At 41.1% G+C, this 19920-nt stretch overlaps 2 long non-coding RNA genes across 2 annotated transcripts; one reads left to right on the plus strand and one right to left on the minus strand.

Moving 5' to 3' along the window:
• Positions 1 to 2299, minus strand: LOC108898622 (uncharacterized). The gene is made up of 3 exons (XR_001963464.2): positions 2233 to 2299; positions 1828 to 1900; positions 1 to 232 (listed from the first exon to the last, which is right to left on the minus strand). It is a non-coding gene; the product is annotated as an uncharacterized LOC108898622 (long non-coding RNA).
• A 10-nt stretch (positions 2300 to 2309) lies between these two features.
• On the plus strand, positions 2310 to 14786 carry LOC108898623 (uncharacterized). Its single transcript, XR_001963466.2, has 3 exons — positions 2310 to 2439; positions 3127 to 3206; positions 14598 to 14786. It is a non-coding gene; the product is annotated as an uncharacterized LOC108898623 (long non-coding RNA).
• The last annotated feature ends 5134 nt before the right edge of the window (positions 14787 to 19920 follow it).

A 19920-nucleotide genomic window follows, 5' to 3' on the forward strand; every position in this document is an offset into this window, starting at 1 on the left:
TCATTTCTGGCTTTACTTTAAAATCAAATCAGGACGAGGTACAGGTCTCAGTAAACAAGAACTAATTTGCTCAGTTGCATCAATTAGACTGATGATGTCGAGTCATATTTAGACCTGAGGAAGAGCAACTGCAGGGGAGATCCCTCGGTGTGGTCAGTCATATCTGTGCTTCATTTGTTGTCTGTATATTCATGTCCTCTTCATGAGTCATCTGCAACTTGGATCCAGGGGCCTGTACCACAAAGGAAGTTCAACTTAGTCTGACTCTCTTGGGGTTATCTGGCTTCAGTGAACCTAACATCAGCTGTCCTGGATAACCTGGCTGGTTCGTCAACTGGCTCTGTTAACTCTGGGTTTACCTATCTAGCTACAAGCCTGTTCTTGTGAAAGAGGTGGAGTTGTTAGTGAGAGGTGACCTTGTCAGAACCATGGATGTAATGAAGTAATTCACGCGATATAAGTGCTTTATAACTGTGAGTAAATTTTGTTACATCAACAGCAGAAAGTGATAGAGTGGAACAAAATGTTGCCTTAACCCACTCTGGAGAAGATTAACCCTGCAGCATGAGTTACCATGGTGACCTATGCCTGATACAGAATAACCTGAGTTGAGCGCAAAGATAGCTGCATAACCCCACTAATCTGACTTCATTAGTTAGATGTTTGATTTCACTACATGATGTTAAATGTCCATGTTTGCTTGATTAATAATGAATGCAATGTTGTAATTCAGCTCTTGGCTTTCGCAACAGTGTCAACAATGTGACAGGCTGTGCTCCGGTGACATTCTTATGTTTCTAATTACATTTCTTTGTGTGTTATTGTTACAGTGATATTTCTTGGGAATATAACGAGACTGGCCTCAGAACAAGACTTTAGGAGTCACTGAGCAGCATAACCAAAGCCTGGTCTTAAAATCCATGAAAAATTTATTGGATGACGATGATAGCTGCTCTGGTGCTCTGCATCCAACTTGGCTGAACTTGAACTAATCTGCAAGGAAGAAGGGGAGGAAATCCAAGAATGCAGCCAGGATGACACAAACTCCTCTGACAAAGACTCAAAAGTCTTAATCACTGCTTCCACAAAGTACTGACATACTGAAATTTGTCATATAGTACGTTATATTATTGACAAAAATCAAGCTCACAAAAAACATGCAAACCCTTCTCTTCATCAACAGTGAGCCTCTCGCAAGCAAGTTGACATCTACATTTGTCGACTCTGTCCACAGGCAATATGAAAACAATGTGTATTGTTTTTGGCCATTTGTTAACTTACTCTATTTTCATTCTCCTACACTAAATCTCAAGAGAAAGAAATAACCAAGTAACTAAGCTCCACTGGTGATTTGCAGTATCACATTTTCCAGCTTCAGTGACCTGGCCAGCGGCTCCAAATGCAGGCCAGATTCTTGAGCTAGTGATGAGATATGCTACTTTACCAACTTCCTGTATTTATATAAGATGATATTCCTTACATTACATGATCCTTCCTGCCTAGTTCATCAGATAGAGCTTCATAGCCTGGAAGGCTGACACAGTGTGGACCACTAAGAATAATTTTACATCGGCCTCTGAGGCTAAACCTTATCTGTCAAAGCAGCTGGGTAGTTGAGTACAGTCTGTAAAATGATTTATATATAGGCCACTCTCTCTTTTGGTAACGTCATATGTCAGTGAAGGCGTGACTTTGACTATTCAATTACTTAAAGCGATTTTTGTTGATGACATACTAATATGATAGAGTCTAAAACAATGCTTTCAATGTAAAGTATCAACCTCTAAAATACATTCCTTCTTTCGTTTTCATCTTTCTTAACCTTACCTCCAGTGTAATAAACTACAGCAGTGATTGCCAGGGTGGAAGTCAAGGTCTCTCAAGGTGCTAAAAGACAAATCTGAGGAATAGTGAAACAATTAACAGGTCAGATTAGAAAAGGTTAACAAAGACCCCTGTTGCAGTAAGTTTTAGTTCTGCTAGGTCCGTGGAAAAGCTAAGAAACATCAGCATTGGTTTGTCAGCAGCTATTCTCAAGTCAACTAAGAAGTTGGTTCTGAATTTCGCCTTTTTAAAATAGAGGACAAATTTTATATACTACGTGTAGTATTTTCTTTGGCATCAAAAAATTTGTACAGCAAATCATGAATTTGCTGAATTAGTAGATAAATTACATGTTTGCAAGAGCCTGAAATACAGTGTGTGTGTTGTAACAATAAAAAAACTTCTAACCTTTCAGTCCTGTTTTGTTGGTTCCGGCGTCAGTTGTTCAAGCGGAAGGAGGTGTTTGTAATTAGCCTAATTTGATACACCTGTCGCACGTGAAGACAGTGTCACCAGTGGAAGGAAAAATTTCTCCAAAACTTATTTGCTATTAAATACAGCAGACCTTTTCTCACGGAAGACATTGTGACATGCCGAGTTTGAAGAGGCACAGGTGTAAGTAATAAAATCAGAGATGGCTTATTTCAATTTAGCTGCTTCGGTTTCAGGAAACATGCTAACCTCGTTGTGTGCCTGTCATATATTAGCATTATGGTAATCGTCTTCACAAGAGGCACTGTAGTTCGTTAATGTGATTAGTAGCAGCTGTCAAAGTCAATGAAAGAAATAGAGAGAATAAAAATACAGATACGATGTTTAAATCTTGTTATCAACCCGAGAAACTTAAGTGAAGTTGTAGCTGAGATCTATTTTTTCATGCGGGAGAATACATTTCATACTTAGGATGTCTCACGACTCAAAGTAGACCGCAGAGGTGTCTGTCTGTCTGTCTGTCTGTATGTATGTATGTATGCTAGCTATGATAAACTGTAATCCACTCTGGTTAAAAACATAGAATATGTTTTTACAGCTCCCCTGCATCCTGGATGTACAGTGAATAAATGAGTAAATGATCAATATACTGTATTTCATAATATTTGAAACATTTTGTTTTATATTGTAAAATTATCGTATGTATTGCATTCAAATACCGACAGTGCAGAATGTGTTTTCAGGGTTCTAAATCTAGTCAACACATGAACAATTTTGATTAATTTTGACTCATAAGTGTAAATATGTATGGGGCAATGCAAGTAAAATAAATAAGAGAAATGTATGTGACAGATTATTTTTTATTTGCAGGTTGGTGTTGAATTCTTTGAACATGCCTAGAGGACTCCATAGTATTAAAATATAAGAACCCTTGTGCTAACAAGATGAGGGTGAGTTCACATGGACTGGAGCAAAGTCCCACACTGTCTGAAGCATAGTTTCCTGATGCTGGTGTGTGACAAAAAGATCACAGTATGTGACATTTCATTTGATTTGATAAAAGTCAGCTGATGTCTCTGTGGTACATTTCAATGGCAAACAGGCGCTCTGTTTGTTCCTTTGTGTTTTGCATAATGTGTCGTGAATCAGTGCCCCTTGACACTTCAACAAAAGTGAGGTTCATGCTAGAGCAGGCGCTGCTCAGAGCGGCGCAGCACAAAGGTCTTTATTGGGGTCACATTCAGCTTGGCAGACCACCCAGCTGTGTGGGTGGAGACCCATTCATGACTATGTACCCACAGCTTTGCCATGGTGACAAATGAGGAAAAAAATAGTCATAATTCTCTCTTAGACATAAATGATCTGTGGCACCTTCGCTCAAAGAGCCTTCAGTTACACTCTGCAGCTGACCTCCAGGGTGGCATCTCAGCAGGGTGAATCATGCCAAACATAAAAGGCACAAAACTGCAATTCAAAAATGCCTTTAGAACTCATTGTATGAAACATTAATCTTTGAGTAGGAAGCATGACCAAAAAACACTGTCTCCCTTTATGGATTTCGATTCAGAAGTAGAATTTTTGTTCCCACCCATAGATCCATACTACTTCTGCCCTGCAGAGGGCAGTATTTAGCAGAGAATGGTGGAAGAGTATCACTGCCCATGGAAACTTCTTGTGGAAATGTTACTGGGAGTCCAGCGTAGGATCAGTGAGTGAAAACCGCAGAGGTGGCCCAGAATCATTATGCTGTAGGCTTTGGCACAGCTGATCCTCTAATTATGAATGACTTCAGGCAAATTGTTGTAATTTGTGCTGCTGGCGCGTCAGAGTCAGTCAACACAGTGGTTTGTTTTGAAGTGCAGAATGTTTTATTGACTGCTGAGTGTCATCCATCTTTGTCATATTTTCACACAGATAATATAATAGTCACAGTGATTGAACCCTCTCTGTGTAGTGTGTTGTATAGCAAGTTAAGCTTTATTAAAACCTCTGTTTCCAAAATAAGTTTTATCAAACAAAACTTGTTGTAATTTGACCAAAACATTTAAACTCCTCACAAGAAACTCTTCACCCTGCACAAAGTCTATCTAGCTTTTTGGGAATTTGTCTGACTTTGGCCAAGAGAAAGCTTAAAGACACAGTGTGGGGTCTCTTCACAAAATTATTCATGCTTGAATTATCTAAGCTTTCCTCTCACAAATAATAGTGTTCAAAACCAATTTTCGCAACAGCGTGTTAATTGAGAAAAACAAACTGAAAACAGGATGCCCCATTATTGCAGTATTTAGGCTTCACTTTTCTCTGTGGCTCCACTGATCTGTGATGGTGCCGTTGTGCCCTTTAGATGTGTCTGATTGGCTCAGCCAGTCTTAGCGCAGGGATAATTGGATAATCTTCTAACACCATTGCTTCACTGCTGGAGCCTAGGTGAAGGATTACACAAATATCTTTGGGTAAAACAGTTTAAAATCAAAAGTTGCAAAGGGAGATTATAAGCACAGACAGGACTTCTCAGATTCTGTGTTTCCAGACAGTACTCTTCAGCTTTTAACTCCTATTGCATTAAGGTGTTTGGTGTTATTGTGGCAGGACATAAAGCAGATACTGTATGTGTTGAAAATTGTGGTATGTGCTTGATCACCTCTGTTTACAAAGAATTTCACATGATGTAGTAGAAGCACACAGCTATGTTTTTGCAAAACCACAAAATAAGCTCTTCCTCATTTCACTTCATTGGCTGAGCTCCGGTCTTAAATGAACACTCACCAGCCATCCCTGACAAAACACAGATGTTTATGCAGTAAAGGTGATGCATGGAAAACACTGTGATCCATAACTGTGATTGTGTTTATGATGTATGTTCTCAGAGATGGTTTTGTTATTATTACATGCTTCATGCTACTCTATAAATATTCTATTTGTCATAACTACAGATGTGTTTTCAAGTTAAAACATCATGTACAGTAATTGCTCAGTACAGGTGATATTTAGAAATGTGATTTATATTTAAAAATGTAAACAAATTACATAGAACATGCAGTATAGTGAGTATATTGGCCAGGAATGTCATGTTAAGAGCTCGTACCAGGATATCCTTGCAAAGAATTCCCAGTGTGGAAGGGTGGTGGCTCCTATTCCATGTCACCAGATTCTGGAGGTATCCTTGTGAATGTGTATGTTTGTGCAGTGTTGAAGTCCACTTTGAACAAGTCCAAGTAAATTTCACCAAGTCTAAAGCTGGTTGAAACTGAATCACACACACTGTCCAAAAACAATAAGACTAGGTGGCCGTAGTGATAGTTGGATTATTGTCTGGTATGTGCACCTCCAAATGTTAGACTGGAAATATATTAAACCTTATGGTTAGTCTTTGGTGCGACCCAAAAGTTGAGATGCAGGTCTGTCTTCCAATTTTCACTTTGTCTAATATTTTGACTTACGAGCAAATACCTGCAGTCAAATAGTCAAAAAAATTATGTCCTGTGTGCATTTCTAGCCACTTTTCCTTGACCTAGATGGAAAACGCCATGATGTCCAGTGTAACCCAAGCTAAAGAAGATGAGAAAGGAAGCATTGAAGCACCTATTCTTAGCACTTAGAGAATTCAAGCACCTTATCACGAGATAAGGTACTCCTGGGTCATTTTACTCGGTTCAGAACCTTTTTAAGCAAGAAAAAAACAAAAAACAGTTTGACCGCAGCTTTAGTCTTGTTAACATATTTCTTTTTTTTTTTTTTTTGGAAAGTCAGGATCCAGCAATGGCTGAGAGTAATCCAGCATTTTCAGGCTATACTCAAGTGCTACAGTATGTGCGCCTGTGTCTCTGTGTGTTAGGATAAGTACAAGCAAACAACAGACATAAAAATTTATGTGTGCCACTATGTTTCCATCTGTTTGTTTACGCTGTGTGTGCGCGGAGGTCTTTGAGGTATTTCAGGAACATAAACTTGTCATTAATGAACACCATTAGTGACGATCATTTAGGGTGCACCAGCGGCTCGGTGCAGTAAGACATTGCAAAGGAATGCAAGATGTAAGCCCAAGTTAATCAGCTCCTCCACTGCTTTCCTTGGCGTTGGCCAGGCCCACCACAATGCCACAGCCCCGGAGGACAGCGTAATTACAAGCTGCTATCTCGCTAAATAGGGCTCTTGCTCCTATGCAGAACAGTGATGACATGATTAGTGTTTTCCTGCTCATCTAGGCCTTGTGAATGAGGATGATGACAGCTGTATGTGGCTGGGGAAACAGCTCTAGATTGTTCCTCAGTGCCTTTTAAACATAACAACACCTACCACAGTGAATGCTTCTTGTGTGAGCTGCCGAGATGAGTGTTAGCAGAATAACAGCAGTCTGTCTGCATTCCCTCATTACTAAGTTGAATTTGCGGTCTTTAGTATCAAAGAGTACATGATTTTTGGGGGCAAATGAAGACAAATTGTGTTGTCTTGTGGAGTAATAAGAGGAGTATCTTCTCCACATACTGTATAACTAACATTTATCGTAGCACAGACAGGACTATGTTTACTTTTTCAGCAAGAAAAACAGGCTGTTCCAAGAATATGAGTAAAACATTAGATAAAGCTCTAAATTAGATGATGAACAGCTCAGTACAAATTCTTTAAACAAACCTGCTGAAATTCAATAAATTAAGCCAAATAGTTTGCCCTTGGTATTGCACCATCTTCAAAAAGTCAAGCTTATAATCATACTATGCTCTATATTTTATATCTTCCATTCTCTTAAAAAAAGAGCTTTTATGGAAAATTTTACGAGGCTTTCCATTAAAAGAAGACCTCTGTGCTACAGTATCCTTGTCCCTGACACCTGTAGAAATATTAAAGGGAACTTTGCACTCCATTAAATGTGAGGCCCAGTAAGGAAGTGGTGGGTTCTCTCCTCAGAGTAAATCCTCAATGTGTAGGCAGGCCTTCACCCAGAAAGGCCTGAACTGGGATCTGCCACAGTGTGAGTTACTGGCACTCTCCTCTGTCCTGCAGGTGCTGGTTTGTGTAGCAGGGGAGCTGGTGGGAGCTGGCGTAGGTCGTTGGAGGAGGTTCTTGTAGGGAGTGAGTGATGTTCGATCTAAACAGCATGTACAAAGAAGTCAGGAGGAAATGGTTTTGGCCTGAGCGGTGAGGAAAGAGGCTGTTAACAGTATGCTCCAATAATATTTCCATTAACGACTTCTCATTAAACTCCTTCTGTTTTCAGCTGCTAAAAGAGGCTATAAGCTCCCTGCATTACACCAGTTCCATTTCAGCGTTTTATTAAAATATACGGACTGGGGGTCTTTTATAATATATAACCCTTTCTATCACATAACTCATCTGATTTTTCTAACTCACGCTTTCCTGTTGAGTGGATGAAATGTCTTTAAAGTGGTTTTACAGTATCAGTGCAGTGCAGAGGTATTCCATCCCCGGCGAGATTTGCTCTTGTTATTTTTAAACTCCAGAGGTTACTTCGATCCATAAATCACCTGGCCCGCGGTGTCTAAACGTTCCGGCTCAGCCTGCCTGTCCGATGGTGGATTTATGATCCGCGGGTGTAGCAGCAAGCGCCAGCACGGTCTCCTCTGGGCTCACTGGTGCTCTCCTGTGCACTTGTGTACATATTTAGAAAAAAGTGTGGGGTGGCTGAGTGCTGTTCGGTTGTGGGTCAGACAGCCTGAGCTATCTGTTGTGATGCTGCTGCACCTCTCTGGCTGCTTAATGAGACACAGCACTAAAATCTGAGCTCACAACTGCAGGAATCTTTTATAGGTGGGAAGAATCAACACTAAAAGACTTGGGTTCAGGACAACTAGAAGCACACAGATAATATGTAGAGCTGAAACCTGAGGAACGGCTCGGTGATTGTAGAAGCCGTGCTGTGGGGTCTTTTTTTTCACTTTCACATTCATCTTGTGAAACTATGTGCTTTCGACAAAGCTTGGCAAAGAGGTAAATAGCAATAAAAGAGGATTGGACCGTACATGTTTCCCTTGCCAAGTGTTGGAAAAAAGATCTTCCCTACATTGAGCGTCTGGCAACAGAGCCTTGGCTGGTGATGTCATCTCCAGGTCCACAGTTTCTGTTTGTTTCACCTCCATTATATGTGAAGGTTCAACAGACCTGAATCTCTTGTGGCTTCTACACCGAAACACATTTTCCCTTGATCAGTGTCCAGTTCAGGACTTAGAAGACTTTAAAGTTGATTTTTTTTAAAAAGGAAAGAAAAAAGAGCAGATACAAACTTGGTGCTCCTCTGTGACGCGTCTCTGTAGTCTCTGTAATGCCACTCATGCCTCACAAAATTTGGATTTGGCCAAATCTTGACACATTTATTAGCCCAACAAATATGACGACATACGATTCTCTCCATCTCTACTGACACTGATAGCAGCTCATAGCAGGTTGAACTGAGAACAAAGACTTTAAGGCCTCAGGAGTTAGAGGAAGTGGATGATTGGTGATTTGCAGGCCCACAATGGCAAGCAGAGGGCAAAGAGTATGCTTTTAGGTTGGCAGTATTAGGTGGCACTTTGGTCTAGACTGAATGACTATTAAATGGACAACAGATGACATATCAAGCAAGTTTCATGTACACACGCATATTTTTGTAATACTGTCTGAAACTGGTAGTCACCTACAGACTGCAGTGATGCACAGTAGGACTCAGAAATCATACCAAGACAAAAAGAAAACACTGGAGGCCTACATGATGATTGATGATTCAGTCAGTGCGCTGCAACGTGTGAAGATGTCAACAGCCAACTCTGCCACTGTGACATTTAACTCCTATGGTGGAAATACAGCACATTTACAGTTGGTTCCTACCCATGGTGCCAGGAAGAATTTGTCCTTTGCTGCTTCTCTGCAATGTGTGTGTAAGAGGATGTATGTTTCCTGTCAATGAAGAGTAGTCTTCTTATTTCCTGTGTGGATGTTTCAAACATTTCTACACAAACATTTTCATTGGCCCCAGAGCTGATTTTTCACCACAAAAAGCTTGGACGTGCCAGCCGCCGTGTTTCCTCAGCTGGTGGATAACCTCCACTCCTCACGCATCTCTCCCTCTGCCATCTATTTCCTCCTCTCTGCCTCCTACTGACCCATCTTTCCGCACATGAATAGGCAGTCAACATGGCTGACTGTGGCACACACACTTTGCTCTGAGCTCAAGTCAAGTAAATTAAATATGATGGACAGGAAAGAAAAACTCATTCTGAACTAATCAAACTTTTTAACGCAAGACAACAGACCATTTGCTAACCCTCTCCTCTGAACAGCGATTATTCAGCTGTAACTAGGTATGGCAGGCCTGTCAGGCTTTGTATTTTATCCACGTTGAAGTGATGTGCATTCAGATGTCATAAAGATACTATGCGTTTAAAGGGTGGGGCTTTTTAGCCTTTCCAAAAATACAGGAGCAAAAGTGCAAGGAATTGATAACTGATTTAACAGTAACAGTGAATGTGCTCTTAATCTAAGATGCAATCACTGGCATGTCCAGCTGATTGGCTTTCTACTAATAGTAGTGAGGCAGCATTACCTCCAAAGCCAAGAAATCTACACTGTGTAATGTTGCTTTAATATTTTTAGTTGATATATGCTATGTTACCAAGCAGAGAAGACCAATGTCAGAGGTGGGAGCTCACATCTGTCAGTCAATACTTGATTGTACTTCTGGTGTAGTCCTCTTACACTGAGGTTTCCAGCTAATATTAGCTCCTGGCAGATGTTCCTATCGCTGACTCACTTTAAAATGAGCCACAGTGAAACTTGAAAACTCAAGAGCATTTTCAACCAACTCACAGAGTTAACGTCAGCTGGTTAATAACAGCTGGTAAAGAGTCATTTCAGAACGACATGGCTTGTCTGTCTGAAGTTAAGGACCTATTATTTCATTAAGTATCATAAATAGAGGTAAATCTGCCATTACTATCACTTTAAACTGGATATATGCTGTGCGAAACTGGAAAACTTGACAAAAAACCTGAAGAGGAACTAATGGGGAAGAGGCTTAGCCTTTGCTAACTCGCTCTCTTACTGTCATGGTTTTGTTTCCTTTGTAAACTTATTTTCATTCCTTATGCTAACCTAACTGGCTGCAAGTGGTAGTGTCACATTTACCATACAGACTCAAGACACTTACATTCATTACTTAACATTCAATTGCTTACCTTGAATTACATCTTAGGGAATGAACTACTTACATTGATTCACAATTTAAAGCAGTCTTCAACAGAATTTACTTCTGCATTACAAAATAGAGCAGGAATTATTGTTGATTTCTCTCTTACAGTATATCTGAACACATTGCTCAAGCCTGTTCTCTAGCATCAAAGCACACCTAGACACCCACCTCAGTGACCTCATCTGTGTATGCCTCACTCTGGCTATGGCGACGTGGCAGGTTAGAAATGAGGAAGCCAAGGGTGAGAACAACGTTCTGAGTGAGACTTTGAAGTTCCTGCATGCTCTGGAAACAGGGCAAGGAATCACCTGCCATAAAGAAGTGTGCGTAAGAGCTGAGCTATTTGTTCTGGTGCCTGGGTGGTTATGGGTCCCCAGGGAGGGCTGGCCCGGGCCCCTGTGAGATCACATCAGTGTGGATCGGGCAGGAGTCCACCCGGAGGTGGAACTAATGGGCCCATGTGTTTGCAGACACTTCTAAGAGCCAGATGCTGGGAAGAGAGACGTCCATTGAGTTTTTCACAACACCTCCCCTGGAGAGAAGAGAGGGGAACCCAGTCAAGCTTCACACGCATGCTGGACATAGAAATCAGTGTATACAGATACACATACCATGTTAATTTGGTTTTGTACAGACAGGAATGCTCTCTATTACACAAAAACACACACACGCCTTTAGTTTGTTGAGTCTACACGGAGACTGTTTCCACTCTCGCTCTCACTGATGCAGCACGCAAGGTGAAATAGTCTAATAAAAGGGATTCGGGGCTCACATCTATCTATTCCATATGATCTGCCTGCCCCAGTAAAAGTCACGTACAGACTCTGGTGCCTGCAGTTTGCCGTATTATTGATGCAGTCTTGACCTCTCCGATCTGACGTCTTATTCAGAGTGGTTAATGATTACCATCTTTCAATGTGTTTCAGCTGTCGCAGCGGTAATCCCCCCCTCCCCCTGCTCCATTGGAAGGATTTTTCCTGTGGATGTCAAGGTCTGGACGTTGTTTTGACCTTAACTCTGTCTCTCTCAACATGGGATGGTCAGTCATTAGCTCATCGGTCGATTCTAATGTAACATAAGCAACAAATCTGTGGCAGTGATATATGGATGTGAAACTCAGATTAGGACCAAGACAAAAATAATTGAAGGCTTTAAGTGTCTTACATAGCTTACTGTCTTCCAATGCGTTAACTCTTTTCCATTTGTTTTACTGGTCATAACAAAGGGAACTCATATTTCCAGTGTGTCTCATCTTATTTATTTGGGCTTTTCTTTTAATAGACTATGGCTTACGAGTGTTAATAGCTGCCTTGTAAATCTCAAACAAAATGAGCAACACTCACTAACTCCACAAGAATTCATGCTGTCAAAAGCTACTAGACACATTAAAAGATAAATAATAAGGTTTGAAAAACGAGATATCTTGACAGAATCAGAATCAGAATCAGACTTTGCCAAGTAAGTTTCCACATACAAGGAATTTGTCTTTGTATATCTGCGCTAAAGAACAGTGATAGTAAACAAAGACAGATATAGAGAAGTAGAAGTAAAGCTGAGGAGTAGAAAGAGCAAAAAGCAAATACTATATTTACAAGGAACATAAACATATACACAATGTGACAGGACGGCCAATGAAAGTTTCTTCCTTTTAGGCTGATACACACTCTGCACTCTTACATGGTGATGTGAGAAAACTCCATGTGAAATGAAGGGGAATGTGTCTGTCACCAGTCCCCACGCTACCCCATCCAGTCCAAACCGGAAGACTGGTGCAGTCCAGAGAACACAGATAATGTGACGCCTCCCTTTTCCTTGCTTGTATATAACATCCTTGAGTTCTGTCTGGATCAAAGCAGAGATGGATCGCACACATCCTCAGTAAACCCCAGAGACCGACTGTCTGGAGGCCATCTCAGTGTCAAAGAGACTTGGTCCAAGCGATCCTCTGTGGTTGAGAGAAAAGCTTGGCTGCTGAAAGTGGTGGAGGATCACTGCACGGAGGAAAAACAAGCAGAAGTGAAGAAAGGGGGTCAGCAAGGCCTCAGTAATGATTGCTTAATAACAAAGACGGAGGTGAGAATGAATCAGAGAATAAGTACAAGACAGGAAATAATAATCTGACTCAAACTTGATCCATTGTCTGCAATACAAACTACACTAACAGGCGGGTTTAGAGACTTTTCAGTGGGGTGGGGGCAGCACTGGCTCAAAGTTAAGAGTCACATTTTAAAACCCTGATTCTTGGCATCAGTCACCTATAAATTAATTTCAATTCAAATCATTTACATTAATAATTGTTTTTGGTCATTTTGTGTCTCTTGTTTTGCATGCCTCTGTAGTTGTTTACATCTTTTTATGGTCATTTCTGTCTCTTTTTGGTCTTCATATGTCCCTTTGCTGTCATTTGGCATCTTGTAACTGACGTTTTGCGGGTCATTTGCAGGAGACATGCATGTAGACAGTGCTTGTCAAGGAGCTAAAAGACTCATACCTCCCCCTGTGAGATATACATGCATTGAGATGTACTGACACACTCTGGTACTGAGTTCGTGTCATTACAGGTCTTTGGTTTATCAAAGTTTCCCTCAACTCCATGAGGACAGCTTAGTTGTTAAATTGGTCTGAATGTGGAGTGCTTGTTTTCCCCAGCAAAACAAATCTGGGACCTGGTGATTTACAGGCATGGCTAATTATGACCACACACACACATACATATATACAGTATGTATATATAAAATATATAACATTATATAACATCAATTTCTTATTCAGGTTTACTGTATTATGTACTCTCTTTCATCAAGGAAAAAGAAGCTGTTGTCCAGCTGGAATTAGACACCACACATCAGTCAGGAATCTTAAACATGATTGGATGAGCAGAGAGTCTGACTCAACAGCACTGAGCTGTTTTCCTTCCCTGGCCACAGAGGACGAGCCAAGGGCTGGACGCTGTCTGCCTCTGGCCAGTCGCTCACAGCGGGAACCACAGCACTTCCCCCTAGATTTGGAGGATTTTTTTATGCTTGTGTTGAAAGATCCCCTATTGCACATTTAATGCTGCGCACAGAGCAACAAGTGTATCAGCTTCTAGGCTAAGTCTTCACTGGAGATCAGGACAGGCCTGACTGGACTGAGTGAAACAGTCAACATGACAACACCAGTGTTGTGGAGTTTGTGCGCTGTAACTGTGAGAGACTAACTGAACAGATGGTTGGGCAATCACCAAGCCACTTTAATTTAATTTAGCTTCGTAGGGTTTAGTATTTAGCCATGCCAGCGGCGTGGCTGTATGGTTGGCAATGTCAGTCCACCACTTTGTTTCCAGACTAAAATTCAATCGCTACTGGGTGGATTGGCATAAGATATTTGTACAAGTGGTCGTGGTTCCCAGAGGATGAAGCCTGCTGTCTTTGGCGATCCCCTGTCTCAACAACTAAAGGATGGATAACCATGAAATTTGTTTATGCACATTCATGTTCCCGTCAGGATGAACTGACTGCTCCTCTAACCTTTCATCTCATGCCCTCATCTGCTCAAAAGTTTTACTTGTACAAAACTTTGGTTTATAGCCAAATACTTGCAAAATTAATGACATCCCCATCAACTACAGCTGTATTTTGTCCTGATGTTTATGTTAATTAGCATGCAACTTGCTAAACCAAGTTGATGAACAACATTATACCTGTAAAACATCAGCATGTTAGCATCACAGACTGACTGAATGAAGCACAGCTGTATTTAGAGCATTAGCATCTAGCTGAAAGCTCACATAACTGGTAGCATGACTGTCACCTCTTAGTCACCATTATTATTATACTAATTATATTATCAATATCTAATTGATTTCACTGGTACTGCATGTAATAATTTATCATGATATTGATTTTAGGTCACTCTCCCCACTGCCTGTTGTACACTGTATTTCCATTCAACTCTCATTAAGCTGTGTTGAAAAAGTGACACCTGGTTTACAGTACAAACACAAAACTAAAACATTTTCTGGTTGTCAAAACAAAATTCAGTCAAGGCACTGAGGGATCTCTGTTGAATGTTCTTCCTTAAGAATATTCTAACAATAATCCTTATATTCATACAGCAAGAAGCCCAAGGTCACCATCCTGAAGGTGAACGTGTGTGTGTGTGTGTGCTGTCTGTGCAGGTGTCTGTAAATGGATTCCCTCCTGGCTGGCCGTCTGACCCAGGTCCTCCCCCTGTGACCCTGTGGATGATTGCTGTGACTGAGACGTGTTTGATCCCTGTGCTGATGCTGGGCTTTTGATGGTTTCCCCACTTTGATGCCATGACAAGATTGAATCCAACCACCCTCTGTGAAACACACACACACACACACAGGTAGGATTTTACAGACTCACACACCCACAGTTGACCGTATAGCACCATCAGACCTCGCATCTGAACAGGAGGTGCTATTTCCTTTCCTCTCTCTTTTATCTTGAGCATTGATATTTGTTGTATTTCTGACATTTTACATCCAGGTATTTAATACCCTGTGAGGCTTTGGGCTATAACCCTCAAACCTCACAAATATAATATTTTATTATCTACTTATGTTTTTTTATTCCTGTTGACAAAGATTTGTCTTCCTATGAGACCAGTTGCTACAGTGCTTTTTCTTAATACAGAAAAGTCATGGCTTTAAAGTGAAACACAAGTTTTCTCCTGTAGCTCTACACTGGTTTTTATACAACAGTTCTGTTTCCTGGCTGTTTGATGTCTTCCTGTATTAATCTGAGCAAGCAAGGAGCCTGATTTACTAGCGACACAGGACCACTTTACTTTTACTCCACTTTTATGTCAGGTTCAGTAGGAAGGAACAACATACTGACTAATGGCGAAAGCAGACCCAAACCCTTAAAACATACAGCTTGTTGAAATGAAATTCAACAGTTTCTGGTCATATAGTTACAGTATATGAAGACATTTTCATCTAACATGATTTATTGTTCTGGAAACTTTAGCAAAGTTTGAAGTGACCAGTGAGTCAAATATAAGTTGTAATGATGGAACCTTTTTGAGATTGTTGTTTATGAGAGAAAAAGTTTATGTCGCAGCCACTCTGGAACCTAAAGCGAGACATCCTGAGAGTTATAGGTCTACCCGTCTACATGAATGGCTTTCCTAACACTAAATCTCAACATAGGTCAACACTGTTTTCCTACGTTTCTGTCTCACTCTCGACCCAGAACTGTCTGGTACCTTCTCAGAGCTCCATAGATGGGCGAAAGTAAAGAGGGAAAAATGGCGATAGAAAAAGTGATTGTGAAATGTGGGAGCGAGGAGCGTTTGGCAGGGCTCATCTTGTTTGCTCAGTAAACCCCCGAGGCCTGTGTTTTTTCGCTGAGGGAAATGCCCGCATTGTTGGGCCCGGAGACCGTGGTTACGGGCCAGCCCGGGGCCCAGCCAGGCAGGTTGGGACAAACAACAAGATGAAGGTCAGCTAATATAGCAGTTAATTCCACTTCCTGGTCCCCATGACACCCAGGCAGGGTTTATTTGAAGATCCCAGACCCTGAAGTCACTCTGCACTTTGTTTAGTCCATGAGTATTTTTGGTCTGAGCCAACACTTTCAGATATTAATGTATTCGGATAAGAAGGAAAGGAGGGTGGAAGAAAGTGGGAAGGGGGAAACAGCCAAGCAGTGAGGAGGAAAACTTGAGATTTGCACACATCTCTCTGTCTCTGTCTCACATTTGCAATCGTTAATCATAAGTTTTCGCGTAAATACACATAAAGCAAAAAGATCAGCCTAGGTATTGTACTGTACTGGAGTTTTGGGGCTGATATTGGCATCTATATCTGTGTCAGTAGCTTTTTTTTTTTTTTTTTTTTTTACAAACAATCGTGATATAAATCCTTTAAATTTGTTAAATTGTGACCAAGCTACATACTGAGCATACATTTTTCAGGAAATAAATTAATTTGTCCCTGCTCTCTGGCGGACAAACTATATGTTTCCTCAAACCCAGTTTGGCATTTCTGTCCTTCAATTTTTTGTTACTAATCAGCCGACACATACATAGATACTGTTACATGTGGGATAAGCTAATTTCAGCCATTTTGTTGACCTGGCTGATTTAAAGAGAAGTTCAAAATTAAGAAAAAGACTAATTAAGATCAACAACAACCAACAAACCTGCATGGTTAAAGCTGTGATCCTTAAGATTTCAGTCCTCATGGACAAAAACATTGCATTTCCTGTTATGTTTTTCACAATAAAAGCCACCCTGTGTTGAATGCTCACTGTAGTCGCAGCAGTTGGCAATGCATTAGCCATATATTAATACAATGCTGATACATGCAGCCTCATAGAGCTGCATGTATGGCTATACTCTTGTCATTTTGTGCCAACAATTTAGTCTTATACCCCAATAGCATCTTATGAATGATAATGTAATGTAGAGTTGAGAGAATGAACAGTTAACTGTGAGGCTGATATCAATTAGATAAAATTACCAGCAGTAACACTAGATCACACCATTCCCTATGATCACCTCATGTGAAGTAAGCAGTTTGAATCCAGTGTGAGAATGAAAGACTCCACTACTAGTAATGATAAATTAATATACAGAATTGTTATTACTGACGGTAAATACACTGAAAAAAAGGATTTGGTGTAATGAAAATCTTTAGGACAGTAACTTTAAAGTCACATTTAAATGGTATATAAAATGTCAAATTGCTTTCAGTGTCTGTTAAACTGTGTTTGATGTCCTCTTGTCCCCATTAAAACCTGGAGGGTGAAAACAGGATGCTCTTATGAGGCAGCTGAAGGACTGTCCTCATGGCGCAGACTCCAATGAGATCCATCCACTCTGGCATCGTCTGGACCTGCCAGTGTGTGTGAATAGACATTAAAAAGAGCTGGTTTATGAGCTGATTGTCTTACTGATCATTTAACTCGGACCTTGAGAATGCAGTGGGGGGACGGGTGGGATGGGTGAAAAATATAGTACACACCATCCAAAAGCCAAGTGGCTTAATCCTGTATGGAAATGGTAATGAGAAAAAAGAGGACTAACTCTGTCTGTGTGCACTCTCCTATCCAGGATGGGATCGAGGCCTCTCTAGTGGGGCTTCTCCAGGATGCATAAGAAGAGCCTTTGTGCTCCAATCTAGTAAGCCAGAAATACAGCTTTTGAACCATGTGCATTGAAAGACAGAAAAAAATGGAGAGGCAGTTTGGGAGAGAGTGAATGAGTGAGTTAAGGGGTGGGGGGTGTTGGAGGGTCTTTAAAGGTGTTCGTGTCTAAAGCAGAGGGTTTAATACATTTGAAATCTGGATTGTGTGTCTGTGCATGTGTGTGCGCACATATATGTTTTTTCGCCTGTGTGTGTCCATGTATGTGTGTGTGGTGGTCACACAGTGGGCTGATATCAAGTACCTCTTTAAGCCCTCCTTCCATCTCCAGAGGTGCTTCAGTCTTTGTTCCATGGAGCCCCATTCCCCCGTTCTGCTGCAGCCTGACTGTGAATGAAGCCTGGGAAGCAAAAGAGTGGCCATCGTATGGAAGATGGCGCTAAAAACAGGAGAGTGCACAATGCAGCACACCACCTGGTTGTGTACAGAGATTGCAGTCAAATAGGTGACAATGAGGGAAGTGTGTTTGCGTCTCACATACGCACAATAGTGCGCAAAACACAATTTGAGCCAAATTCCTGAGGTGTGTTTTGTTAGTATTGATATTTATTTATTTCAGGTGCTCTTCACACACATTTGAATTAATTGAAATTTACACCACATTTGTATATTATATGATTGTGTTCTCATCATTGAGAGAAGCAAAGTAAACAGGACTTGGAAATACATTTAGTCAGCTGAGAAAACACAGTGTTATATTGTTCTCTGTTTAGTCGGGTGTTTAGGAGCAAACAAAACAGCATCTGTGGTGTAGCTCCAGTTTTACGGAGGGTTAAGAAGAAGGAGCAGGAGGCCAAGTGGGTTTCAGAAAAACAAAAGACCATGATTGCATATAGTTTTCCAGCTTAAAGTGGCAGTAGTAGAGATCTCATGCATAAAACCAGACTTGAAAACTGACGAGACTTGATTGAAATGATTGAACATCTTCGCCTGACTCTGCCCCAGATGAAATGTGGTGGTAGTGTTAAATGAAGTCCTCCTTTGACAGTCACTTCCCCTGAGGTTCAGGGCTCGTCTGTGAATAGAGATTAGAAATGGTGGCACTGAAGGTCCATAGCCGCAGGGTGATGCAAATCAGTCTCTGTGATCCTCTCCGGTGTTCCTCCTTCTCCCCAAACAACTAATCCACTTAAGTATCACAGGCCTCTCGGCTCTCAACTCATTTAGGTTGTCCTCAATAATTTGTTTTCTCCCTCCGTATGTAATAAAACACCAATCATAGTCATTAAAACATTGTTCACTGAAGTTAATGAATGTCTAGTCAATACACTGTAATTATTTGCTAATTAGATTGTTATTGGACATTTTGAATACCACCTTTTTCTCTTTTCCTACTGAAGGTACTGTTGCACCTGTTGGTGAGGGTGTGTAAATAGGTTTAGGCCATGCATTTCTGTATTTATAGCTTTAGACAAAACTTGTGATGTAAAAAACCTTTTCGGAAAACACCTTTGCAGAGTGTAAAAACTGTGTGAGTTCTGCTTTTGAACATTTTCTTTAAGTCAGTTCACTGATTTGAGGCCACTTGGTCTAAGCACCTCGGAGCATACTGTTAGCGTACCCACAGAATCACAGACACTGCTTACCTTTCAGGGAAAAACAAGAGGACACGGAACAATAAAGAAAAGGCAATAAATTTGAATCCATCACATATTTTTATGGGTTCAATCTGACAAAGAAATCAGGGTCTTTTCCACCCTGCCCTCATCTGTAGACCTATAGAATATACGCCATGGGAGTTACAGCAGTTTCATTCAACCACTTGCTGTTTCCATTTCCTGGCAGCTGTCAGCACAGCATACAATTGAAGGGCAGAGGGCCACCCTGCCACCAAAGCTGGGACAACCTCAGCGTGTCGCATCATCAGCACCGACCTGCCTGACTTTGTTTTCCGAGGAGGACTCTCACTGTTAGCAGGGAGACAATGGCAACAGTGTGACTGGGGGATTCATCTGTGTGGAAAGTTCCAAGTTGGTGGTGCTGCTGATGGAAACCTGACCCCCGCTTTCAGTCCGCTTTGTCTGATATGAATGCCAAAAACTTCGGTCACATCATGTCTGCGTGTTTGTTGTTCCAGCTTCATCTTTGCGCATACTGAGAGGGAAGTTCACACACACCCAGATCTCTTTTCAACTCTCCCGTCCCGCCCAAATCATGAGAGAAATCACAGTCCCATAGTGCTGTTGTGCAACACTCGACCTTAATAGGCTGAAGGGAGATTGTTCATGTATTGCGGCTGTATTGCAATGATGTTGTGATCTCATTATCAGGGATGCCAGGGAACCTCAACAGTCACGTTAAACATACCTTTACCAACAAAAC

The sequence above is a fragment of the Lates calcarifer genome, linkage group LG11 (assembly GCF_001640805.2).
Source record: "Lates calcarifer isolate ASB-BC8 linkage group LG11, TLL_Latcal_v3, whole genome shotgun sequence".
NCBI classification, from domain to species: Eukaryota; Metazoa; Chordata; class Actinopteri; family Centropomidae; genus Lates; species Lates calcarifer.